This window comes from Cervus canadensis, chromosome 14, assembly GCF_019320065.1.
Source record: "Cervus canadensis isolate Bull #8, Minnesota chromosome 14, ASM1932006v1, whole genome shotgun sequence".
Taxonomy (NCBI): Eukaryota; Metazoa; Chordata; class Mammalia; order Artiodactyla; family Cervidae; genus Cervus; species Cervus canadensis.
The window spans coordinates 70,746,605-70,772,752 of record NC_057399.1 but is presented as its reverse complement, the minus strand read 5'-3'; the positions used below and the strand labels follow the sequence as shown (position 1 = coordinate 70,772,752).

Below are 26,148 nucleotides of genomic sequence, written 5' to 3'. Positions count from 1 at the left end.
CCAGGGTGCGGAAGTAAAGGCGGGGCGCCGGGTACCTCCCCAGGCGATCCCTGGTGCGCTTACCCCAGGGCGAGGGTTAGTAGACCAGAGCCGGACGCGGGGTGCAGGCCGGGCGGGGCACGAGTAGGGGCGAGGTGCGGGATCCGGGTACCGGCCTGGCAGCCGCAGCCCCAAGCCGTGCACCTCCGCACGCACAGTCACTCTTCCTCAGCCTGTGCGCCCTCTCGCTGTCTCTGCGCTTCGACCTTCCCTGCCGCCCAGAGAGGGCAGGGAAACCAGGCGGGGATGCGGATTCTGGGCGGACTGGCTGGGAGTGAGCCGGAAGGGACCTGCAGACCAGGCAGGTGCCCCGCCTCCAGGCTCCGGGCACGGGCGCATCCTCCGCCATTTCGCGGAGGGGGGAGGTGCGGTGGGTGCGCGGCCTCTCTGGCGGCCGAAGGTGGGAGGAGGGGAAGAGCCCCCGCGAGGGACCCTGAGCCGGCGCCTTCTGTGCACTCCAGGGGTGCGCCTGGTGAGTGGCTTCTGTAGTCCCTCTGGGGGTGTCCTAGCGTTAGTTTGTGAACCCCTCTTTAGGACTGGTCCAGCCAATGAAAACAGGGATCTGACCGGGCACACCTTTCAAAGAGACCTGGAGCCAGCGTTAACGGAATGCTTGGAGGGTAATACCCTTTCCCCCCCACCACACATTAGAGTTCTTAGGATGTGGGGCTGACAGGGTAGCAGAGCAAGTAACAAGAAGGAACTGGAGCCCAAAAGAATTTAATTTTTGCACCAAGAAATGATGCCTATAAACACATCTGATACTAAAGAGGGAAGACTCTGGGTCCCTAACATGGGAGGTCCTGGGGTGAGGGGGGAGGTGAGTACTAGGCTCCTGTGGGAAAAGTCCACTGTTCTCCTCCCGCCTCCCAGCTGCCTTTTGAGGTCTAGCCCCCACCAGGGCACAGAGGAATGGGATGCACATGGGAGCTTGGGGTGGGAGGATCCCAGGTCCCTAGGCCTGAGGTGCCCCTATTTCAGGGTCTTTTCTTCCTGCTGTGCACAGAGCTGCGCCCTCCTGCCTGGCTGAGCTCAGAGCTGAGTAAGAGCTGTGCACATCACTGCAGATATGAAGTCAAAGTGAAGTCACTCGCCATGAGGAGGAGGAACTGCCAAGACAGGCTGGCTGGGGGCTCTGCCCCCTGAGATGTCCAAGCCAGCCTGTTGGCAGAAGGCCAGGGCACAGTGCTATCAGCTCAGGAGAGCCACCCTGCGGCCACCAGACCTTATGTTGCCTGCCTCACCCTCCCAGGGCTTCAGGCTCTTGGACATCTGGGGCTGGAGTTGGCTGTGAGGGATTCCCCTGGGTGTGGGCGAGCTACCTCTGGTGCTAATAGTAACCACCAAGGCTGAGCTGCTCAGGCCTGTGCACAGCGAAGGGACCTGAGTTAGGAAGGGAGATCCCAAGAAAGACTTCTTTGTTACACACAGACTTCTGTGACAGGAGGATGCAGAATGAAGAGGGGTGGCCTGGTGCATTCTTTCCAACTGGCCCCACCCTTGTGGAACTGCCCCAGCCAAGCCTTGGCTGACACTGGTCAGGCCGGATGTCCAGTCGTGCTCTGGGTGACCACCTCAAGGGCCCATTGGACACTGTGCTCCTGCCTGATCCCCTCAGGCCCTTCCACTCCTTCCCCACCACCACCCTTGGGGGTCTTGAGAGGACATCTAAGACTATGGAGGGGGTATTGCCTTCTTCTTAGAAAAAAGTCCAGGGAGCCTCCTATGTGTAGTTTTATCCCCGTCTGTGTATGTACACATGTATGCATGAGCATATACCTGTGTCATGTGCAGGACACGGATGTACACTCGCCCCCATGTGTATGCCCAGAGACCTGACCAGATAATCATCCAGGAGAGGGCAGAGGTGAAGCGTTGGGCTTTCTGGCCTTGGGTCCTGCATATCTATGAGACCCCCATGAGTCCCAGACAAGGCCCATCTCCACCAGGAGGCCTGACATCAACTCTTTGCCCCAGTCACCCTTCCATGGGCCACCCCAATGGAGTTGTTTTTCTCCTCTGAATTTCTGGCCCCACCTTGCTCTTTTCCCTTCCTTCCTCTGTTCTTCCTTTTCCTCCCTCGCCTGCTTCCCTCCCTCTTCTCTGGAAGAATCTCTTCTCCATTCCTCCCCACAGCACAAGAACCAGGCTAGCTGCATCACTGGGGCCTTGGGGTCTTCATCATGTACTAGAACATGGGAGTAATAATACAGTAACTACCTGGCAGTGCTGTGAGGCTGAACCCAAATGAAGCTTTGACAGAATCAGCACTGTTTCTGGTTGTCTAGAAAATGAGCTTTTTTTTTTTTTTGGCTCTTCTTCCAGGGGTCCTCTAAAGTCCAAGGTGCTGTCTGGATGTTAGGCTGGGGGCAGTGACCTGGTGTGAAGGTTGCAGGTAGGCTCTGAGTTGTATCGAAGCCATCTCTCTCTGGTCTGTGTGACCTCAGCATGTTTGCAACATCTCTGGGCCTCAGGAAAGCAGAGCTCTCTCCCTTTAGGTGCCTGAGGACAGGTGAATCCGAGGCAATGGGCAGGAGCTGTCCTTGTTATCACTGGTTCCCGTCAGCTGTGGAAGCTGAGCTGAGGCAAGAGTGGTCAGTGGACCTAGCTCAGGTAGCACAGAACACAGGTGACCCCTAAAACGGGCTGTCTGCTGCCCCAGCTCTGGCTTCCCACCTGCACAGGTAACAAGTCACACCTGCATGGGGCTGGCAGCCAATGATACCAGCCTGCAGGAGCCAATGCCTGTCTCCAGCCCTCCCCACAGGACCTACAGCTTTCTCAGTGGAAGGAGAGAGAGCCCTAGAACCCCAGAGTCCTCTTTACCACTGCAGCACTTATCTGAGCATGTAATTACACATTCGGGAGTGGTGGGTTGATTTCTGCTCATACCTCACCCAGGCTTTGGGGGCTTTGCTCACATCAAGTCCCCAGCCCAAGGGTACCACTGGCTGGAGACCACTGGAACCTAATGGGGCCTCAGGCCTGGCAGTGCCTGCCTCTTGCCTCAAGGACACCAAAGAGAAGGACTGACCTAGCTTACAAGCAAGCCATAGCAGTAACAGGGAGCTCGAATTGGCCAGTCCAACAGGTATGACCTGAATGCTCTTTAGAAAAAACATCTCCCAGGGCAGTTTCATAATCTGCCTCGTAATGCAGATTTAGACAAGTTTTTACGAATGCACTTTTTAAAATAGGTCTTAATGGATCCTTTGCAGTAGTTACAGCCCATTGTGTAAATGCAAACAGAAGGTTTTTTGAAAACATGTATTATTGATCAGAAAGGCAGCAGCAATTAGAAGCCAGTATGTCATATCATTCAATACACACTTCCTATACAGTCCTGCTTGTGCTCATTCATAACTTTCTGACAAATTATCCTGTCACTGGGAAGCCTTTTCTTTTCCCTTTTGCTTCTAGAAGCAAAGGCGAACCTCTCCATCAGTTATTAGCTAGAGGTGAATGAAAAATTAAGCTTACCTTTACCATCACAAAACCTATTTATGAATTCTCCAGTTTCCAGACTGAAATGACAAAACCTTCAGGTAAGATGGATGATGCCTCTCGATTTGTTCTGTGGCCCACAGTGGAAAAACAAAACAAAACTGGTGACAGGTAGCATATGCTACCTGTCATATTCAGGTGGGCAGAATCACAAAGCCAGGGAGGTCTGCCTTGTGGCAGGGTTGCTTAGCCAGGGTCTACAAGGAGGGGCCTTGAATGTCCCTCCCTGGCCATGTAACCTAAAATGATCAACAAGCATGAAGTTGAGCCTTGTTTTTGCTCAAAAATTCACATCCGAGTCTGTATTTCACCTGATCTGCACATTTACCATTTACTCTTCTTCTTGAAAAGTTCATCTATTTAATAAATACTTGCTGGGCACTATTTTCCCAGCACCCTTTTCAAACTACAGTGAGCTAAGCCAAGACCCTTCCTTTGGGGTGCTTCTCAAGGACAATCACCAACACATAAGGTACAGACACACAGAGCATTCACAAGTGACCCCAGATGGGGAGGGGCATGGGGCAGGGTGTCTGTCAGGGCGGATGTCCCGGGGAGTTGACTTTGGGCAAAGAAGACAGAGCTCTGGGGATGGTGCTGCCCACAGGGAGTGGGGGAAGTGACAGGGTGGGCCTTGGGGTTTCCTCTGTTGCCCCAGCAGGGATAAGGGGTCTTTGTCTCCCCATGAAGCACCTCCTTGGCAGCCTCACCTCACCCCTCTAGAAGGTGCAGTTCTGGTCTCTGAGAGGGTTACAGCCTGCAGGATTGGCAGAGTGAATGCTCTGACCCAGGCAATCTTTAGGAGTGGAAAAAGTCTGCTGTGTTCTTGGTGTGCTGACAAATAGGAAGTCCATTGACTTAATGTCCTGTAATGGCTTCTGAGGCCTCCTTGCCCAGGATGGGGTGGGTGCAGCTCCAGGCACGGTGTGCTGCTTCTACATCCATCTCAGGCCTGCGGGTGCTGAGGCAGTGTGTGTGTGGGGGTGCCGCCGTCCCTGGAAAGGAGGGGGAGGGGGGCCGGCCACCTGCCTGTGGGAGGGCATAACCTGTGTGGCTCCCCCAGCCGCCTGTGCTTACAGACAAGCCCACGAGCAGCAGGGCACTGACTGACCCCCGTTCTCCCCACCCCAATCCAGGAAGTGCTCCTAAAGACCTTGTTCAGTGATGGCAGCAGCCCCAGGTGGCCAGGGGAGGTGGGGAGTGCTGTCTCGGGTAGATCTAGGGTGCCACCGTTGCTTCCTCTCTAACACCTCCCTAAAGGTGGCTATCTGAACCTAGGTGCATGGTTGGGAGGTAGCTCCCAGCTCTGCTGTAGACACCTCACCCAGCCCAGGTGGGCACCCCTCAGCACCCCTGTTTGCTGAGAAGCTGGCCAGCCTGGCCTTCATCCCCAGTGCTGTCCACAGAATGTTCTGTGATGGTGGTAACTTCCTCCTCTGTTCCATCCAATGTGAGGGCCACTAGCCAAGTGTGGCTGTGGAGCACTTGAGATATGGATGGTGCGACTCAGGAACTGAATTTACAATAATGTAAAATTAAGTAGTCATACATGGCTATGTACTTATTGGACATTGATGCTCTAAGAAACACCTTCCCGGCTTTTCCCTGGGGCTCCTGGGGGGCTGGGCAGGCTCCTAGCCCAAACCTCCCCCGCTGTGGGGAGAGCAGAGAAACCAGAGCCTGCTGAGTCCCAGTGGGCTGTCTGATCCAGCAGCTTCCACTCTGTTTCCTGGTGGTTTGAAAGTGCCAGAGCCCCCACCCCCCCACCCTCAACAGCAGCAGTCTTGCTGGGGTTCCCCCTGGGCACACTCTCTCTCGTCCTGGGGAATCTTCTGTTCCCCTGCAGACCCAGCACCAAGCCTGACCACGTCTACTGAAACCCCTGCCTCCTATAGGCAGAGTGGGCGTTGGAGGGCCCTGTTCTCAGGGGCCTCTTTGGAAAGGGGCTGATGAGCTCATGCATGTTAATATGTTGTGATGAAGGGCTGTCAGGGGACTCTGTGCAGCAGCCTGAGACCCAAGGGCTTGCTTGCTGGGGCTGGGAGCTCAGCATCTAGCCCCTCTCCAGGGCCTACCTCCCTCTGCTCCCGAGCCACCCTGCCTCCAATGGTCTCAGACTCCCTACGTGTTCTGTGGCCACTGACCTCCACTGGCTGTTCCTTCTGTCTTCCTGCCTGCCTCTGGCCCCCTCTGTTGTTCAACTCTTAATTGTCACTCAGAAGTCTGGGCTCCAGGATACCACTCTCCCTAGCCAATACTCAGATGCTCCATCTAAACAATTTGAAGGGAACCCAGTATGCTTCCTGGGTTTCCCTGGTGGCTCAGTGGTAAAGAATCTGCCTGCGTTGCAGCAGTCGCAGGAGACGTGGGTTTGATCCCTGGGTTGGGAAGATCTTTGGAGGAGGATATGGCAACCCACCCCAGCAACCTTGCCTGGAGAATCTCACAGACAGAGCAGACTGGCAGGCTACAGTCCATGGGGTCGCAAAGAGTTGTACCCGACTGAAGCAACTGAGCACACACACACACACACACACAGTGTGCTTCCTGTTTTGTTTTTGTTTTTGTTGTTGTTTTGGCCATGCCCTGCAGCATGTGCGAGCTTAGTTCCCCAACTAGGGATCAAACCCATATCCCCTACATCGGGAGCATGGAGTCTTAACCACTGCACAGCCAGGGAAGTCCTGCTTCCTGGTTTAACTGTGCTGGATTTATCTCCCGGCCCTCTCCGTGGGGACATGATGAGGACTCAGGGTGCTAGTTGGATGACCTGCTGTGAGGAATGGCCCTGGAAGCTAAGAAGACAGCCTGGGCAGAGGCACAAGGTGCATTCAGGAGGCAGGAGGTAGGGCAGGGCCATCTGCTGTGACAGCATCAGTCCTTACCGGTGCACACTCACACCCCTCTGCCCCCAACTCCCTCTGGGCTGCCTTCTTGGTGTGAACAGAAGCCTGTTGAGTCTGTAAACATCAGTGGAAAGGGTGACAGGAGCAGGGCTGGAGCCGGAAGACAATTCACAGGGAGGGAACAGGAGGCCCCAAATAAATCATTCAGGGCCTGACATTTGGAGCATTTGAGTTTGAGACCAAACACAGATGCCCTTTAGATAAATACATTATTGAGACGTGTTCCACAGGAGAAGTTTATGACTTGAATAGGTTTTTAGTGTCAGATGAGCATCAGGAAGTGTTTTGTTGAGAGACCTTCTCTTAAAAGCTCAGAATCCTTCTCCTCCCTCTGGCCCTTTAAACAGAAGGATACCGGGATCCTCAACAAGGGGAGCTTCTCTTTCTCCAGGTTCCCTGGGGATTGGCCCTGGGCTGGGATTGCTCAACTGAGGAATGTTCTGGAAGGTTCTGAAGACCTCAGTGCTCCAGGCCAGCAGGGTTGGGGGTGAGGGTCTCTCAGGAAGCTGATTTAGAAGCGTAGAAGCACCCTCCTCACTCAGAGCAGCTCTCCCACTCCCCACCCCCAATTCCTCTCTCCACAGAGGTCCACAGGAATGAGAAGGGCTGTGTGGAGATCGTGGGTCCCCCTCAAGCCTACAGAGGTTGGCAATTTTCTGTGGGTTGGAAACTTTACAAAGTTCCCCCACGCTGAAGCCCAGGAATACGAAGGAGCTGGGCTCACTGCAGGCCCTACGCCAGAGAAAGGAGACATGAGGAGAAGGTCAGATGCAATCATGTCTGGAAGCTTCTCCCTTCTGGCTTAGAGACAGGCCCCTACCTGCCCATCCCGGGCTCTGTCCCAGGACCTCCAGGGAGCCCTGCGGCTGCTCTCTGCCCAGCTCCAGCCCGGACACCAAGTAGCCACTGGTGGGGCTGCTTCTACTACCCTATGTGTGCTGCTCAGCCCTTGCCCTGCCCCCCAAGACAGGGGCTGCATTGTGAGGGGTGGATGCAGTTGCAACCTCTGCGAATTGTAGCCTGTCCTTGAATGAGGCTACCATGGAAGAACTCACCACAGATTGTCTGTGCTGTGACTCAGCCACACAGGGAGGCCCCCTGGCTGAGCCAGGCAGAACTTGGGCTTGTCTTTCCACCACACGTGGGTGTGGGTGGGCTGGGGGCACACAGGAAGGCCTAGGACCTGGCTCACGGAAACCACATGGATGGAACTGAAAGGAAGCCCATGTGAACTTTGTGGGCACAGCAGTCCACCTCCTAGTACAGCTGTGAGACGAGCACTCAGGTGGTGGGGGATGGGAGAGAAGGGACCACTGTGTCTGTGCTGTTCTCCACACAGGACATCTCCCGAGGGCAGGAGAAAGGTTCTAATCAATCAATACACCAAGACTCCACACTGATTTCAGGGAGGGCCCCTCGTTTCCCTTAGGTGACTTCTGAGGACACCCGGAACCACATTTTCAACCACTCCTATAACTGAGAAACTGCTGTAACTGAGAAACTGAACCTCGGCTTTTCCACGTCTGTGGATAATTCTGCCCTCCCACTCCGCCCCTCCATCTCCCACCCCCTAGCAATGGCCCTCAGAGGCCTGTCTCAGACCCTCTCTTTGCCCCAGATCCCTGGGGTCTCATGGAAAGCTGATTCAGAAGCTTAGAAGCATCCTCCTCACTCACAGCAACTCTCCTTCCCCTCCCCAACCCCCACCCCCTCCTACCCACAGGAACCTGATGGCTGGTCTACAAGATGTATTTATCTAAATGACCAGATCACTCCCTGTCCTAGTCATTTCATCCATGGCTGTGTCAGGCAATGAATGAACAGGGAGACTGATGCAGAGAGGCCGGGACTGAGCAGGCACCTGGGTGCCTGCTCTCCTCCCTACCCCCGCCCCGGGGCCCCGAGCTTACCTCCTTCGCTCCTGGGACTTGCCCAGACCCTCATCAGGAGTCCACCTCAGGGATGGAAGAGAAGAGTTTGGATGAAGCACCTATGATCTTCTAAAGCTTCGCTCCTGCCTCATAATTGTTTCCTTACAGGATCCAGACGCTTGGATACAGCTGATTCTCTAACACCATTCACAACCTTTTTTTGTTTTCTTCACGGTTGTCTTGGAAGCAGCTGCCCACAAATGCAAGCAGCCTTCGTCTTTGGGGGCTCCTGCGACCTTGCCTATGGTGGGGGGCAGGAGGGAGTGACCTCTGTTTTATTTCCCAGGTGGATACCCAGGCTGCAGAGGGGCTTTGCCTGGTTACCCATTTGTATCTGTAATTTATCAGCAATCTCAAAATCCTAAAGGTTGAATTATGCATGTCTGACCCCTGGAAGAAAAGCTGAGTGAGGTTTCCCTGGGAGGCAAAGCTCTGAGGCCTGAATCATCTCTCCTAGAAGAGGAGGCCAGCCTTGAGTGAGCACAGTGGGAATGGCTCATGGCTGTGGAGAACCTACATGGGGGCAGCCCTGGACTGGAGCTTCTAACTCATTCAGGGTCACAACACCCGCCTGGGTGGGAGTAGTGCCCCATTTTCCAGGCAGATTGCTGAGGTGCAAACCCAGCTGTTCCTTCTCTGGGCTTCTTGCCCTCACTTCACTGTGTTCCTGGTTTCCAAATTCTAGTGCAAGGCTGGTCAAACACACTGTGAGCCTGCCCCCAGGTTCTAACTCTGGGTGTGGGGGTAGGGTGACACATTGTCCTCGGGACTAGATCCCTGGGGCTGCTGATGCCGCTGGTACCCGGCCCACTGGGTGGGGATCAGCTGCCCAGAGCATGGTGCAATGGGAGAGACACAGGTGAGGATCTCAAAATGGAAGGTGCCTGCTTCACTCTGCTGCTTGCACGCCCTGTTCCCAGTGAGCCTCCCCTCCTCTGTGTCTCCTCCCTTTCTGCAGCCTCCATCTGCCCCTGGCTGATGCCCATGGCCCTGGCTTTGCTGGGAGCCCACCCAGAACTCACCTTCTCTGCTCCTCTTCAGGGACCCACCTGTGTTTGCAGACAGCTGTCTCCTCCTAACACCCGTTTTTTTCAGCTGGGTCCCTCATGGGAGACTCAGACCCGACTGAGTCCACTGGGTGATCCAGCACACTCACTGTGCAGGTAAAGGGTGGTCATCTCTTTGTTTTGGCTGGATTCTACTGCCATCCAACTCTTGCATGGGGTGGAGCTTCAGAGAGTCTCCAGCAAACATGATTCTCTCATCTGCAAAGCAAGTGGGCTGTCACCATCACCCAGAACATGCCTGCTCCATTCCTCTGCAGGGACACACCTGTATTTGCAGACAGCTTTCTTCCCCTAACACCCATGTCTTCAACTGGGTCCTCAGAGCAAGACGGTTATTGCCATCATCCTGATGACCACGTGTTTGGCTCTCGGGGACCTGGTCTCTGCCAAGCCATGGTCCCTTGACAGAGGCTAATTCAGGTCCTGTGCATGGCCAAGGGGGACTGGGGAAAAAGAGGAAAGAGAGGATGCCAGGGGACTCTGCCCCTTAGTCAGAGGCTCACAGGCCCCTCCAGACAGCGCATATACATGGCGGTGGTGGTGCTGGCAGCAGTGACTCTGGCTGGCCTGTGCATTGTTATTTCCAAAGACCGAGTCTTTGAAGCAAAGGAATTTTCATTCCTTTTACATTAATGAAAAAACTTGCAACCAGAGGAAGCACCCCACTAAATGACTGATGCTCCACAAGATACGCACTGTTCAGAAATGTCTCCTAGTCAATGAAGAAGTCAGTGGAATAAATAGTCAGTGGAATAAAAAGTAATCTGGCTACTCTAGGAATTAATATAAAAACATCAGATGCAGGATTTATAAGGGATGCCACCTCCAGCTAACCCTCCCTGGGTTAAATACCCCAAGGATGATGATTTACATCCTGTGCTGCAGGGCTCTGCCAGCATAATCGATAGGGGTGAGAAATGGGGCCACCCAGCCATGCTTGCCTGCAGGGCTGGGGAGGGGAACTGAGGGGACACAGGGCAGCCCTACAGGCTGCTAGGAGCAACAACCCATTTGAGCTGTCTGTCCTTTCTTCCCCTTCCTCTGCCTCACTGGTGAGCTCCAGACCCGTGGCCCACGTGTTTCTGGAAGCCTGGGCCATGGTCCCACTGGTCCTCACCCCTATGCCCAGCTCCTCCAGGCCTACAGGAGGCGGCCTAGGGAGAGGAGGGCAGGGCAGGCTGAGCCAGGTGCTGCCAAGACCAGAGCAGTGGGACCCGCACCCCAACCCTGGAAGCCTGGGCAAACCTCCTGACAGTAAGCAATCACACAGCCATCTTTGCTCTGCAAGAATTACTGTCCCCAAGTCTTGGTTTAGGGTGAAACTTGCCTAAGCAACTATTTATTCCCACTGTCCCAGACTTAGGATCTGCTGTTGGATTTAAGCCCTTGTTGGGCATTCCTGGGGTGCTTCCCTGAGGGAGCTCCAGGCTGGGGCTCGTGCCCAGAAACAGATGGGCCTCACCGCAGCTACAGGGCTGGCTTCCCTGCTGTGCTAGGTGAGATGTGCATCATCCCCACTCCTCCATGGTGAGGGCTATGCCTGCTCAGTTTTGCCCCAGTGTGCACCTGCCACACTTGGCAGGGGCTGGGCAGTGGGTTGGACCAGCCGGTGTCAGGGCCAGCCAGGCTGCCCCTGGGGGGTGGAGCGGGGGGCAGAGGAATATCCTGTCATCTGGCCCTTGATGTTGAGGCCCTGGAAGAGGCGAAAGCAAGGAAGACAAAGTGTTTACTTACTCCTCAGCCCCTCCCTGCCAAGCCTCCCATGGTCCCTCAGCCACACTCTCTACTCTGGAGTTGCAGCAGCTGTTGGGGGAAGGGGCACCAGCCTCTCATCATGCACTGCCCAGCCCTCTGCTCTAGCATTAAGCCTAGTCATTGCCCTTCAGGAGTGTCATCTTCTTCTCTGACCATCCAGCCCTCAAGGGAAATTCCTGTAGGGCTGGCAGTGAGGAAAGTCTGCAGGAAAGAGAAACTAGGGTTCCTTGTTCTTGATCCCACAAGAACCTGGCCCTTCCCCGGGAGGCCTACTGGTGTCTCCTTAGCACATCCACCCTGAGCAGCCTGGCTGAGTGCCCCGGTGTCCGCCACACTTCTGTTCACACCCACACTGAGTGGGCCCAGCACAGGCCTCCATGCCTCATGTGAACTAAAGCCAGGGACAAGTGACCCTGAGCAATCTCAGGGACAGAAAGGCCCAAAGGGACCACTCGGTCTAAGCCTTATCACAGAAAGACTGAGGTTCCACTGAGACTGGCCAAGGCCACAGGGTAAAGCCGGCCTCCTGGCCTGAGGGCAGTGCCCTCTGCCCTCTGCCTGCCAAATCACCCTGATGCTGGTCTAGGCTACTGTGCAGTCATCCTCAGTCCTACTAAAGGGAGAAACATAAACTCAAATATGATTTTCATTGTATCAGGAGTTGAATGGTGTCCCCCCAGATCCATATATTAGAGTCCTGACTCTGTTAGCTTAGAATGTGATCTGATTCAGAAACAGGGTCTTTACAGACGTAATCAGGTTAAAATGAGGTCACTGGGGTGGGCCCCAATCCAATATCACTGGTGTCCTTATAAAAAGAAGGAATTTGGACAGAGTCAGGCCCAGAGGGAAGGTGAGGTGAAGAGACATAAGCTGAGGAGAGAGCCCGTCGAAAGATCCTCCCATCACAGCCCTCAAAGGAACCAGCCCTGATTTCAGACTTCCGGACTCCAGAACCGTGAGATAATAACAAGCCATGCAGTCACTGGAAACTGATGCAGACTGGAAAGAAGGTCCTGGTAATGAACATAGAGCACTATTAATTTTACTTTTTTTGGGGGGGTGCTTTTGGTGTTTCAGATTTTGCTGTTGTTTAGTCACTAGTCGTGTCTGACCCTTTGTGACCCCATGGACAGTAGCTTGCAGGCTGTTCTGTCCATGGGATTTTCCAGGCAATCATACCAGAGTGCGTTGCCATTTCCTTCTCCAGTTCCAATTATTTGTATGCTTTTAGTTTTCATTATGAATTCACAAACTGGGGTGTATTTATCAACGGTCAGAGACTCAGGAGAGGATGCTGATGGGGAAGTCTGCTCAGTGCATTCCAGGAGCTGAGGCCCTCCTGGGATGTGGGTTCCCAGGTTGCTGGGATAGAGGGCAGAGAATTGCTGGATATGTGTGTGGGCCACTGAAGTGTGGAATGGATGAGGACACTATAGCCCACATTTCCCGCTGTCTTAGTGATGTTTTCTGTCCACACTGATGGCAGTGACCTTGATCAGGAACCCCGTGGTGACCCATACAGGGCACCTCCATCCAGCCAAAGAGATGGAAGCAATGGGCTACTGAGTGCTTGCTTGTCCCTTCACATAAAAACAGGTCAGTGTTGTTCTAGTGAAAAGGACTTTGTGGGCATTACTGCTGTAGGTGTAATCACACAATATGAATTCTAAACAAAATCACAGACCCCCATTTGGTGAAACTTATTCCAGGGAATTTCAGTGTATTGTTTGACACCCTGTTGACTCACACTGCTTAGTGCATTTTTGCTCTCACAGCAGCTCTGTCACTACTGGGTTTCGGTGGAGGCTTAAAAAAAGCAATTTCTCTGCAGGCCACAGCTCTAAGATCACAGGAGGGATTCACAGACCTCACAACCTTTGGGAAAATGACCAAATATCAAAACTAATACCAAACATTTTGCTACCAAGAAGACATTTCCCATTAAACAGAAACCCCCAGGGACTTCCCTGGTTGTCCAGTGGTTACAAATTCACCTTCCAATGTAAGGAGTGTGGGTTTGCTCCCTGGTCGGGGAGTTAAGATTCCCACATGCCTTGAAGCAAAATAAGTAAATAAAACAGAAGCAATGTTGTAAATATGAACTTTCCTGGTGGCTCCAGACAGTAAAGGACTTGCCTGCAGTGCAGGAGACCTGGGTTTGATCCCTGGGTTGGGAAGATCCCCTGTAGAAGGAAATGGCAACCCACCCCAGTATTCTTGCCTGGAGAATTCCATGGACAGAGGAGCCTGGCAGGCTACACCATGGGGTCGCAAAGAGTCAGACACAACTGAGTGATTAACACTTCCACTTTCAATGCTGTAACAAATTCAGTAAAGACTTTTTAAATGGTCCACATCAAAAAATCTTTAAAAAATATAAATAGAAACCACTTCCAGGAATGAGACACTTCCTCTCCCACATATGGCAGACCCTCTGGAGTAGCTCTCACTGACCCAAATGTACTAGAGCTCCCCCAGGACAAGGAACTCTGTGTCCACCCATATTCTCAGTCGGTCATCCACAGAGCAGGTGCTGCGTCCCTGGGTCAGAGAAATTCAGGGAAGTCCAAGAGATCATCAAGGGCAGCATTCTCACTGTCTATTACTCAATAACAAGCCATCCCCAAACTGTCTTAAAACAACACCGTTATTTCTTTTGCTCACGAGTCTATAACATGGGCAGTCCTCAGCAGGCATACCTTGTCTCTGCTGCACTCCGCTTAGCTTAGGGTGGCTCACAGCAGGACTGGAATCACATGACTTGTGTCATGTAGAATCACATGGACTTCCTCACATGACTGTGTGTGGTGCTGGTTGCTAGCCCAGACCCTCTGCCTTCACTGGAACTGTCCACCAGGGCACAGACATACAGCCCTGTAGGAGCTGGGCTTCCTTACAATACGGCAGTCAAAGTCGTATCACCTTCTGTATCCTCGTCTCCAAAGTCCCCCTGCATCCCTCCATCACATTCTATTTATCATAGCAGTCACAAAGTCCAGCCCAATTTCTAGGAGAGGGGAAACAGAATCCATCTCTGGATGGGGGTGGTGGTGGCAGGATTCTGGAAGAGCCGGCAGGACAGAAATATTGCTGTGGTCATTTGCAGCCTGCGACATCCTGGTCCAGAGGTCACACTGGGGAGTCTGGGTCAAGGGGGCAGGTTCCCAATGTGGTCCACCATCAGGAGTTAGGGACAGAGTCCAAAAATGCCTCCCTACTGCTCCTGAAGTGAGTCTGAGCTAACACTGAACAGGCCACACCTGTGTCCCCTTTGGCTCCGTAGGCCCATTGGCACAAAGACCAGCAATAATCCTCTCTCAAGACTCCTCAGCTTCAGCTGTCTGTAATGCCAGGACTCTCTGATCTATGGAATGAGTCATCAGTGGCATCTCCTTCAGCAAATGACCCATTCAAAGGGAAGATTTGTCATGCCTGGGGCATTTTATGAATGTTGTTGCTTTGTCTGGCAAGCTGTGATTCCATTAGGAAAAACAGCTGGCATGAGATGATGCTGCCAGGGCAGATGCTTGGATCGAGGGCACATGGGGGGGACCGGTGGCCCGTACCATGGCTGCTTCCTCCCACCTACCTGAGAGGGACCCTGGGTGCTCAGCTCCTCCCAGCCAAATCATAGAGTGGAGGTTGCAGGCTCAAGCTTGCACTCTACATTTGTGACACCTGTGTGAGACAAAACAACCCTGAGCTGGGCTCCCCTGGACCCCAACACAAGGGAGGAGCTGGCCAGGCTGCAAAGACAGCTGTCTGCACCCAGCACCCAGGCCCATGCCCTGGTCTTCCACTGCCTGGTATGGGTGAGTGTGCACCACCACCTGAGGCCTGTGCACCTGTTCACAGGTGACACTCACCTGGCAGCGACAGGCAGCAAAGGGCTCAGCTTCAGGAGTGCTGGGTGCCAGGGGCACACCCTCTCCTCCTTCCCTTGCTTTCCCCATGAGGCCTAGCACAGTGCTGGGCACACACAGGGTCCTGTGGCCTCCTGCTCATTCTCAGAACAGGTCAAGGAAGACATGGACCTCAGGGTCCCTGAGACGGGGCAGAGTGGGCTGTGGCTGTGATGCTAGGCAGGGCTGCTATGAGGACCCCAGAGGGCTGGGGTGGGTGTGTTCCTACCCCTGGTTGGAGTTCCCTCCAAATTCTGGATCAAACTATTGGATCTGAGACTCAGAAGGGACTGCAGCCATCTCCAAGGTCAATGGAAGAAAAGGGAGCACTTGAGTCCTCAGAAAGTGAGGGTCCTGGGCTCCTTGGAGCCTCTTCCACTCCTGGTCTGACTCCCGCATTTCTCTCCTTGTCACTAATCCCCATGGCCCCTCCCAGAGATTCTGTCCAATTACTGAGCCCTTCCTCAGCTGCAAACCCCCTGTCATCAGTGCAGAAAGGGTTCAAAGTGGTGCCTGCCCCAGGGTGGGGGTGAAACAGAGCAGGGTATGGGCGAGGGCTCTGGGAACTGAGTGTGATAAGGACAATCCACGGACATCTCTCTTCCTCTTCCCAACACTGCCCCCAAATGTTCCTATTCACCCGGCAAAGCTCGACCTTGGGTGGCCCAGTTTTCTGCCTCCCCCGAGTCCTCGCCTGGCTGGAGGAGGTGAGGGAAGCTGTCTGTGTTCAGGACCCTCTCTCCACAACAGTGGTCTCAGCCACCCTGGTTGCTCGCTCCCTGTCTTCTGTGCCTCCGCAGCCCTCACAGCCACCTCCCTGGGCCTCCAGATCTCTTAGAAGGACCTACTCAGCCTTTTCCAGTCCGTCTGCACCACCCACTCAGTCACAGCTCCTGAGCCTTGTGCATTGTCTTGCTGCAGCTTGAACCCACTTCTCAGGCTTCCTGGATCACTCCCTGTCAGAACATGCTGGAATGCTCCTCATCTTCAAACCCAAACTCCAAGACATTGTGCCTATCCCTTATTCCTTGGCTCTTTTTCTGGGGGGAGGAGGGGCCTCATTGCTCGCAGGATCTTTGTTCTCCAACCAGAGATCGAACCTGTATCTCCTGCAGTAGAAGCATGGAGTTTGAACCACTGGACTGCCAGGGAATTCCCTCAGCTCTCTTGACAGGTGTTATCTTTGTAACCACCTCCTTTTCTGGCCCCTGTGGTCCCTGCAGCCCCCTGCAACCCCTGTGGGCCCCGCCCTGCCCTGACTCTGGCTTTGTCTAAGCCTGAAAGCTGAAGGACCTCCACCCAATGGGCCAGAAGTGACCCTCTGCTGTCCATGTACACTCAGCTCCTGGCAGCACTGGACTGCTCCTCCACCTGCCTGCACACCCGCACCCCCTCCTCCGCCCCCATCCCCAGGCCTCTCCTCACTTGGCTTCCTGGATACACCTCCTCCTCTTCTTCATCTGTGTGCCTTCCTTTTCTCCATTACTAAACATGGATGTGTTCACAAAAGATCCCCAACCTGGGCCGTCAGTTTAGCCCACACTGACTCCTCAGTGACCGCATCCAGACCCAGCTTGAAACCCAGTCCACCCCACCCCCAACACTCTCCTCCATCCCCCATCTATTCCCAGCCTCTCCTCCCCCCTAAAGTCCACTCACTAAGCTGCCTGCCCTCCATGGACTCTCTGCATGGCCCCCAGAGGGCATCTCAGGTTTAATGCATCAAAAGTAAACTTTTTTTTTTTTTTTTTTTGTGGCTGTGTCATGTGGTTTGCAGGATCTTAGTTCCCCAAACTGGGATTGAACCAGTGACCTCAGCATTGAAAGTATGGTGTCTTAACCACTAGACTACCAGGGAATTCCCAAAAACAAACTCTTAATTTCCACTTTTCCCATCCCCAAATCTTGCCTGTCCTTCACTTATTCCCATCTTAGTAAAAGGGTTCATATTCACTCACTTTCTCAGGACAAAGACCAAAGAGTTACAAGTGATTCCCTTCTCTCTTTCATACCTTGAATCTGACCCAACGGCATGTTCTGCTGGGTCTCCAGAACATACTCAGAATCTCATCCGTCTGCGTTGGTCCAAGCTGCTGTCCTCTCCAGGCTGTCACAGTGGCCTCCTTCTCAGGCTCCCACCATTGTTTCATCCCCTTCCCACAGTCCCAGAGGGGTGCTGGGGAAAAACTCAGCCCGTTGCATGGAGCAGGCAGCTGAGGTCCCAGCCCCACCAGGGTGGAATCTCAGCAGCTGCACCAGCTCACCTGCCCCTGAGCCTGCATCCTGAAGGGTGAGTAGTCCACAGCCAGCTCAGATGGGTGGCTGTCACCCATCTGATGCTCACCCACCAACCTCTGCTCACCCCACCTCCCTGACCTCAGCCTCCCCCTGCCTCCTCCTCCCCTCCCTCTTCTCCTCCTTCTCACTCCACTTGGGCTTCTCCAGCCTGTTGTAGGTGTGTGCTCAATTGCTCAGTCGTGTCCAACTCTTTGCGACCCCATGGACTGCAGCCCACCAGGCTCCTTTGTTCATGGGGATTCTTCAGGCCAGAATTCTTGAGTTGGTTGCCATTTCCTCCTCCAGGGGCTCGTCGCCTCTTAGGGATAGAGCCCTTGTATCCCTTGTTTCCTGCATTGGCAGACGGAGTCTTTACCACTGAGCCACTTGGGAAGTGCCCCGCCCACCCCAGGACTGCTCTTCTTTAAATATAGCAAGCCTGTTGGTACTGGGGACTCTGCACTGGCTGTCCCTTCTATCTGGGAGATGCTTGCCCTTGACCTCTCCTTCACTTTGCCCAGATGTTGGCTCAGATGTTCCTCAGTGGCCATGCTCTAAGAAGCAGTCTCCCATGCTCTCCCTGCTCCACTGGGCTTTCTTTAGAATCCTGTTATGTTTGCATGGTTATATTTGTTGGTGTGCTTTGCACGTGCATGTATGGGTTTACATGAATGTAAGCTTCCAAGAACAGGGAGTTTGCTCTTTTGTGTCCCTAGTGCCTAGAATAATACTTGGAACATAGTAGATGCTCAAATAGCTGTTGATTAACTCAGTAAATGAGATGATGTTGCATCCACATCAGGACATGTGGGTTCCTGGGCCTTCCCAATAGCTGTGTGCTATTCCACAGGTGGACATGCTCAGGTTTAATTATCTGGCCCCTCACTTGAGGACATTTATCATTCTTATTCTTTTGCTACAATAAACAAAGTTGCATTGCACATCTTTGTACACCCATCTTTGCATTTATGTGTGAATATAGTGAAAAATCAACAATTACAGGCTCTGCACTTGCTGGATCAAGGAGTGTGTGCATTTAAAGCTTTGGTAGATAATCCTAAATTGTCACCCAAAAATATTTTTTACCAAATTATGATTTTTGATTTTTAAAATATTTGAAAATCCATATGTCAAAGAATGAATTAGCCTCACTCCTTTAAAGAGCTCTTGAAACTGAGATCAGGCTCTGCGACTGAGTGTCATTTCACAAGGGTGAGACTGAGTCTCAGGGAGGGCATAGGGACTGTCATTCCTTGGCCGTGGCCATGGTAGTCAACACACTCCAGCCCTGGGGTCCCACACCCTAGCCTCTTTCACCCTTACAGAAATCAGCCTTCAGTGCCTGTCACTGGCTGACTTTGGGAAAAATTAAGGACAGTCACTGAGAGTGGAGGGCTGTTATTATTCTGTATTGTCAGGAACTTCCTGAAGCACCAACCCAATAAGGATCTATTCAATGCTGGCTATGTGCTGCAACAGTGTGGACACAGCCTTCAACAACCCAGAAAAGCTTGGCCTTCAAAGAGCTTGCAGGGCATTCAAGGAGACAGGTAATGAACAGGAGAGTACGTCAGATGGGAAGGAAGGATATGAGAAAGCCAAACCAGCAGAAACCATATGACTGCCAGTTTCAGACGGGGCTTCAGGTCTTCACACCTCTGGGTTCTCACACTCTTGTGCAGCTCCCTCCCTCCAAGTTTGAACTGGACCTGGGACTTTCTTTTAATGACTAGGAAAGGCAGAGTGATGGGCTGGCACTACCAAGAATAGGTTACAAATGCCTGTGAGGGGACTTCCCTGGCAGTCCAGTGGCCAAGACTCTGCACTCCCAATGCAAGGGGCTCAGGTTCAATCCCTGATTTTGGAACTAGATCCCACATGCTGCAACTAAAGATTTGGCACGGCCAAATTACTTAATTAAAAAACAAAACAAACGTCTGTGAGTCTGTCTCACTGGCACGCCCTCCCTTTCCCCTTGCTCACATTGATGTTTTGAGCAGCACAGGAGGGCCCATGTGCCAGGGACTGAGGGCAGCCTGGGAAGAGACAATTACTGCCCACCGCCTCATAAGACAGCCTTATGCAGACCCAGCCCTGAAAGGACCCCAACCTAGCTTGCCTGAAGTTATGAGAGACCCAGAGGAATAACAAGACCACACCCATATTCCTGACCCATAGAAACTGTAAGATAAACATGCAAATACTGTCTTTAAGCTTCTACATTTTGGGCTAACTTGTTACTCAGCAATAGCTAACTCACACAAAGGGGAATAGAGAGTGCCAGGGAGGTGATGCAGTTTAAAATAGGATAGGAGGGAAGGAATTATTTGAGAAGACTTGAAGAAGGGGGAGACTGAGCCTTGGGATTCCAGGGGCAGAGTTGGATTTTGGATGGCAGTTACAAGGGTGGCTGGAATAGAGTGAGAGGGGCAAGAGGCAGGGGCAGGAAAAAGATGGATGGAAGGATGTCACGCTAGCATTTTTTTTTTGACCCTGAACTTGGGCAAAGGGGGATTTTAAGACTTTGAGCAAATGCACATTTCAACAGGGTCCAGGTGGGTGATAGGTTTAAGGGAAGGTGGAGGGTAGCAGGGAGATGGCCAGAGGTGTCAGGTCCCCAGTTTACATGAAAGGTGACCATAATAATAGACGTAGGGTGTGAGGGAAGAGTTCCTACATCTAAGGGGTGGGGTGTAGGGGGCAGGTTTGGGGAAACCTGGCGGTTGGGGTTCACAGGCCCAAGATGCCTGTCCGACCTTGAGGCGGAGGGCTGAGCAGGCAGTTGGGTCAGGCAGTGTGTACAGTATTTAAGGCCACAGGACAGGAGTGAGTGTGGGGGTAGGTGAGGAGAGGACCAAGGGGTGGGAGTGAGGCAGGGAGTTTGTAGTCCAGCCAAGGACAGCATGGGACCAAAGTGCTGGGTTACCGAGAGTTGAGGCTGAGCACTGACTTAGCAACTGGGACGGTCAGTGTAGAGTGAGTCCAACAGAGGCCTGTCTGAAGGACGAGGAAGTAAGCATATTTGGATCTGGTGGGAACAGACACAGTGTGTCTGCAGAGGGACACACTCAGGACACAACATCAAGGGAGGGAGTGGGAACCAGGCCCAAGACAGGGAGAGGGCAACAGCCCTGGGAGCTGGTGGGGAGTCAGGGCATCTGGTCCTCGGGAAATTCCAAGGACCCAGGTGCCTCTGCAGTTCATGCCTGCCCCCGGCCCCCCGCCTCACTAGCAGACTAGTTACCCTGGGGGTATCAGCAGGGCTGGAGATAAACTGGGCAACTGCCTTCGGAATTTCCTGACCTGGATGAGGTTCAGCCTTTAATCTCATGTTGTATCTATAGCCTTGTCTCATGTGGTTTGTGAGAAGCTGGGGAAAAAAAAGAAAAGGGCTGATAAGCTTCACAGAGGGGAGGAGAGACCAACCCAAGACGTTTTGAGTGAGCTCCAAGGTGCCAGTGAGGGGAAGGACAGAGACTCAGGGGGCATGGGTCTGAGCTGAGGGTGCAGCCAGGGGATGCCGAGTGTGCCAGGCTGCAAGACCAGCCCCGGTCAGACACCCGCTGTGGGGCTGGACTTCCCAAGCCTGTTTCTCCATCAGACAAATGGCGTGCCTGGGAACACCACCTCACAGGCTGTAGAGCAGGAGCAGGAGGGGGGCAGGGAGGGACCTTGTGTCCTTCTGGGAGAGGGACTCAGGTGGCACCAGTGGTGGGGGGTGGGGAGAGTGCCCTGGAAAGTCGAAGTGTTGCTCTGTGTGATGGGTGGGAGGGTGGTGCAAAATCATATCTGTGAAAGTATAAACCTACCACTGAACTGAGGGAAAATGCCGTCTGAAACAGCATCTGCTTCCCTTCCTCTTTGTCTGGGCCCAGGAGGATTTGCTGCCTCTCAGGGGCCAAGAAAGCAGGTAGGAAGAGCAGGACGTGAGGGCTGGATGTCTTGACAAATTGAATTTTCCTTCTTTTCTGGCCTCCTTGGGGAGATATTGTGTCCTGCATTGATGCAAATGTGTTCAAAGTGCACTTTCCACAGACTCAGAAATAACGAGCTGCCTTTCCGCTGAGGCCTGGGACCATGGCAAGGACCCTTTTGCTGAAGGTGGCCCATGGCTGGTCACAGAATCTGTGGCTGGCACAGCGGCAGAGTCCAGGTGCCATGATGGGTGAGCCAGGGGAGCCTGCAGAAGGCATGCAGAGAGCAGCAACCCCAGGAAGCATCTAATATACTCCTTTTGCTGTGGGGAACCAGGGCCCAGAGAAGGCACTGAGCTGCCTGGGGCAGGCAGGGAGTCCTGGGCACCTGGCCTGCTTCTCCCTGCCCCACCCTCCAGGCCGTCTCAGACCAGGTTTGCTTCTGGGAAGGAGCAAGGAGCTGTCAGCCAGCAGTTGGTCTTCAGCCAGGAGTTTGGGCTTTGGCCAGGACTTGGTATTTGTTAAAAGAGATGGAAAAGGTGAAACTGTTATCAAGAGGCGGTATCTGAGGGCTGAGTTCACTGCAGGGTCTCAGGAACTAGATAGCATCAGCCTGGCCTGCTCAGAGGACATGAAGGAAAACTAGGGCAGTCACACATGGGAGTCGCCTACTCTCCAGCTGGCCTGCCCAGTGCTCCTGAGAGCCCGGAAGATGGAAAACAGGTTAACAAGTCCAGGAGGAAATGAGCAGAGATGCCTTTGCTGCCAAGGGCTTCGTTCAGCAACCCGATTGCTTCTGGCTTCCTCACCGGCCTGAGGCTGGTAGTGATGGCCATTTCTGGCAGAAGGATGTCTGGGTTTGAAAGTTGGAAAGGAGTTCTTTGGAAGCCTCGGATCCTGGTCTGCATGGTTCTCAGCTTTGCTGTCTCAAGAAAATGTGGGCTCCCAGGTGGTCCCCATGGCTCAATATTTGCCTCTTGTTTCACAACAGGTGGGCCTCTATTTAGATGGAACCCAAGAGCGGAAGAGGGTTCTGCTGCTGAGAAAACGTTTGGTGAACTTCACTACCCACTCCTGATTCACTGAACATGGTCACGGATATTCCTTTCATGGGATAAAGAAAATAGTGGCAGACTTGGCAAGGTCATTCTTACCTTCCTTTCCCTTATGATCTGCACTAATTGCGGCTGGAAAGCTAATTAAATTCCCAGCCTGTCTTGAACTAAGTGTGGTCAAATAATACAGTTCTAGTAAATGAGATATAATTGGCAGTCAGCTGGGGGGTTCTGGGAAGACTTGTTTTCTTGATTAAAGAGCCAGAGGTGGCTGGTATTTCTAATTTTCTCTCCATTTCCCTTTTTCCTGCCTTGCAGGTGGATATGACACCAGGAGTTGTGGCAGTCATGTTGTAACACTGAGGCAGAACACATGAAAAAGAGGCAAAGTCCTTATGGAGACAGGGCTTGACATGGCTGAGCTGTTGAACCTAGGCCAGCAGCTGTCAACTCACAGGCCTCTTGTAATCTGAGGTAAAACCAAGCTTTATTTGTCTAAGCTGTTGTGTTTGGAATTTCTGCAGCTGAAAGCACTGCTGGCTAATGCACACCACTATGACAAAGTATCAGCCAGCATCACAGGTGACAGTGAAACCCTACCTGCATTCCCACTACATTTTGAGATAGGGGTGTGTTCGCTGTAACCACCAAGAATGATAACAATACAAATAACATTTCTGAGTATTCATTACATGCCAACAACTATCCTAAGCAGTTAGCAATATTGGCTCATCTGATCTTCCAACAATCCCATGGGGAACATTTTACAGGTGTCAAAACTAAGGCACAGAGAGGTTGAGGGAACTTGCTCAAGTTAGTAAGCAGTGAGCCAAGATGTGAATTCAGAAAGTCTGGCTCCAGGATCCATCCTCACAGTCACATGTGATACTCACCCTCTCTCTCTCTACAATTAGGAGTCAGGGGAGACCAGCATAGCCCTGATCGAGGCTTCTTGTCCTGAGCTTCATGGCTGCCTCATTCCTTCCTTTCATGCACTTCTCCAGGGAAGCCAGCTACCTGCTAAAGGAGGGTGGAGAGCCAGGATCAGAGCTGGAGGAACTGCGATCTGAAATGTTTGACAGCCTCGGGCTGGGGCAGCCTTTGGGGCTACTTCACAGACAGCCAAGACCCCTCCTCTGCTCCAGGGCATGTATGAGTGAACACTGTCAATATTTTTTCTCTTCCTTCTCCCATTTCCCAAGTTGATTAACCCCACTTCTGATGAACATCTTTTTCATTTATTTTTAAAGCTACTTTAGTATTCAGTAATGGTGAAGGCAATGGCACCCCAGTCCAGTACTCTTGCCTGGAAAATCCCATGGACAGAGGAGCCTGGTGGGCTGCAGTCCATGGGGTCGCTAAGAGTCGGACAGGACTGAGTGACTTCACTTTCACTTTTCACTTTCAAGCATTGGAGAAGGAAATGGCAACCCATTCCAGTGTTCTTGCCTGGAGAATACCAAGGACAGAGAAGCCTGGTGGGATGATGTCTATGGGGTCACACAGAGTCGGACATGACTGAAGCGACTTAGCAGCAGCAGCAGCAGCAGCAGTATTCAGTAATACTGGTGAGTCTTATAGGATGGGGAGCTGGCTGTCTCTTCTTCACCTATTATCACTTAGAGCATTTTTCTCTTTATTCATTTACTTATTTTAATGTGCTTTTTTGCTGTGTGGGCTTTCTCTAGTCTCAGTAAACCAAGGCTACTCTTTGTTGAGGTGTGAAGGCTTCTCAGTTCGGTGGCTTCTCTTGTTGCTGAGCACAGGCTCTAGGCACACTGGTTCAACAGTTGTGGTGCATGGACTTAGTTGCTCCTAGGCATACAGAATCTTCCTGGGCTAGGGATTGAACTCCTGCATTGGCAGGTATCTACCTGCCTTATCCACTGTACCACCAGGGAAGGGAAGTCCTTACAGCTTTTTTTTCTATTGTGAAGGAAATACATGGCTGCTATAAACCCTTAACATAGTTCAGAAGTGTGTGAAATGCAAAGTATGATTTTCTGCTCCTATGTTTTCAACCTCCAGGGTCTTTCCCCATAACTCAGAAGGATAATGTTGCCTATGAGATTGGAGTGTGTCCTTTTAGTTTTCTCTACAGAAACACAGTCACCTTTGTAAGATGCACATCTCTTATCTTAAATTAAAAAAAATCAGACTATACATGGCATTTTGTAAATTTCTGCTTCTCCAAAAATAATTCATGGACTTAAATTTGGTTCATTTTAGGAAGGAAGTACTACAATTTCCTTAGTTAACTTTGTGTCTATGGACACTGATTGTTTCCAATGTGTTGCTTTTGTGTACTTGTGTGCTAGTTTGGGTTAAAGGGGTTCCTATAAATGGCACAGTTGTGTGCATGTGCACACCTATCACCATCAAACAGGTATGACAGGCATGGCCAAGTGCCCTTTCTCACTCCTGTCCCAGGCCCTCTTCCACTGACTGAGGACAAGAGTGCTCCTCATCCATGCCTTGCTAATCGTAGATACTTTCAATACTTAAAAATGTTGCAAACACCCCATCACAACATGCAGTTCCCTGATCTTGGTTTCTAAATACAGCCCCCACTAAAAGGAACCAGGAACCAAGGCTCCTTGGAGAAATGATTGATTCCAGGGTTGGGGCAGGGAACTTAAAAATGGGCTTAGATGGACTTCCCTGGTGGTCCAGTGGCTAAGACTCTGTGCTCTCAATGCAGGGGGCCAGGGTTTGGGCCCTGATCAGGGAACTAGATCCCATATGCCACAACTAAGACCCAGCATGGCCAGATAAATACATAATTTTTTATTTTTGCTTAGAATAGCTTGCTGTGACAGAAGGTAAGAAAGTAATCAAACTATGATGGGGTGTGTCAAAGGGACACAGGAGCCAACTTGAAGGCTCCCATTGACCCAACTGGGATATTTTGAGCATCAAAATAAGTAATTACAAAAATGAATTATAACCACTAGAATTAAAAAACTCCATGCATCCTATGAGATTGCATGCTTGCTCAGTCATGTTCCACTCTTTGCAACCCTATGTAGCTTGCTAGGCTCCTCTGTCCATGGGATTCTCCAGGCAAAAATACTGAAGTGGATTGCCATTTCCTTTTTCAGGGGAGCTTTCCAATCCAGAGATTGAACCTGCATCTCCTGCAATGACATGCAGATTCTTTACCATCTGAGCCACCTGAGAAGCCTAGTAAAGAAAAAAGGAAAGGCTAGCCTTCACAGTAGAATGTCAGCTAAGAAGTATAGATAGAACTTAGAAAAATTATCATTTGGCAACAATTGTAATGATAACTGATACAGATGAGGATCAGCAGCAGATGAACTTGTTGATTACAAAAGGAAAAGTAGTAACTTGGGGCCTTCCCAAGGCAGAGTGGGGGTCTGGGAGATAAAGTTATAGTAGTCCTTACAGGGGAGGGGAGGATAGACAGAGTTCCAACTTTACATCCTCCTAGTGGATGATTCTGAAAGCTTCTCGGGGGGCCCAGCAGCCCCCGGTCCCCATGATGACCACCCTTCTATTGGACTTTCTCCTCTCTTACTCCTGCCTCCTGCCATCACCTCCCCAACCAACTCCCACCCCAAGTCCTATCTCAGGCCCTGCTTTGGTGGGGACCAAGGCAACCTGCTTGGTGGGCTGCTGAGCCCCAGGGTGTCCATGCAGCTTGGGGAGACCAGTCAGGAGCATCTGCCACGGTTGAGTTGAGGGCCACTGTGGCTGGGACTGGCGGGTTTGCTGATAGACCATGGGGGACAACAGCACAGTCATGGTGGCTCTGCTCCCAGGCTTTGGAATGGA

General features: G+C 52.2%; 1 protein-coding gene, 1 long non-coding RNA gene and 1 other non-coding gene across 4 annotated transcripts in view; 1 reads left to right on the top strand and 2 right to left on the bottom strand.

Annotated features, from left to right (window-relative positions):
• The window catches only part of LOC122453092 (proto-oncogene tyrosine-protein kinase receptor Ret-like), a 30,319-nt gene extending 29,593 nt beyond the window's left edge, over positions 1-726 (bottom strand). The window contains exon 1 of one of the 2 annotated variants that reach the window (XM_043486947.1): positions 64-726. The gene's annotated coding sequence lies outside the window, so the exon portion shown is untranslated. The remainder of the gene's footprint in view (positions 1-63) is intronic. The other variant, XM_043486946.1, reaches the window with a different exon arrangement.
• Positions 9-23,480, top strand: LOC122453093. The gene is made up of 6 exons (XR_006272945.1): positions 9-75; positions 574-659; positions 2,365-2,434; positions 22,290-22,441; positions 22,672-22,827; positions 23,363-23,480. It is a non-coding gene; the product is annotated as an uncharacterized LOC122453093 (long non-coding RNA).
• TRNAE-UUC lies at positions 16,893-16,965 on the bottom strand. The gene has a single exon. It is a non-coding gene; the product is annotated as a tRNA-Glu (tRNA).
• Positions 23,481-26,148: the final 2,668 nt, after the last annotated feature.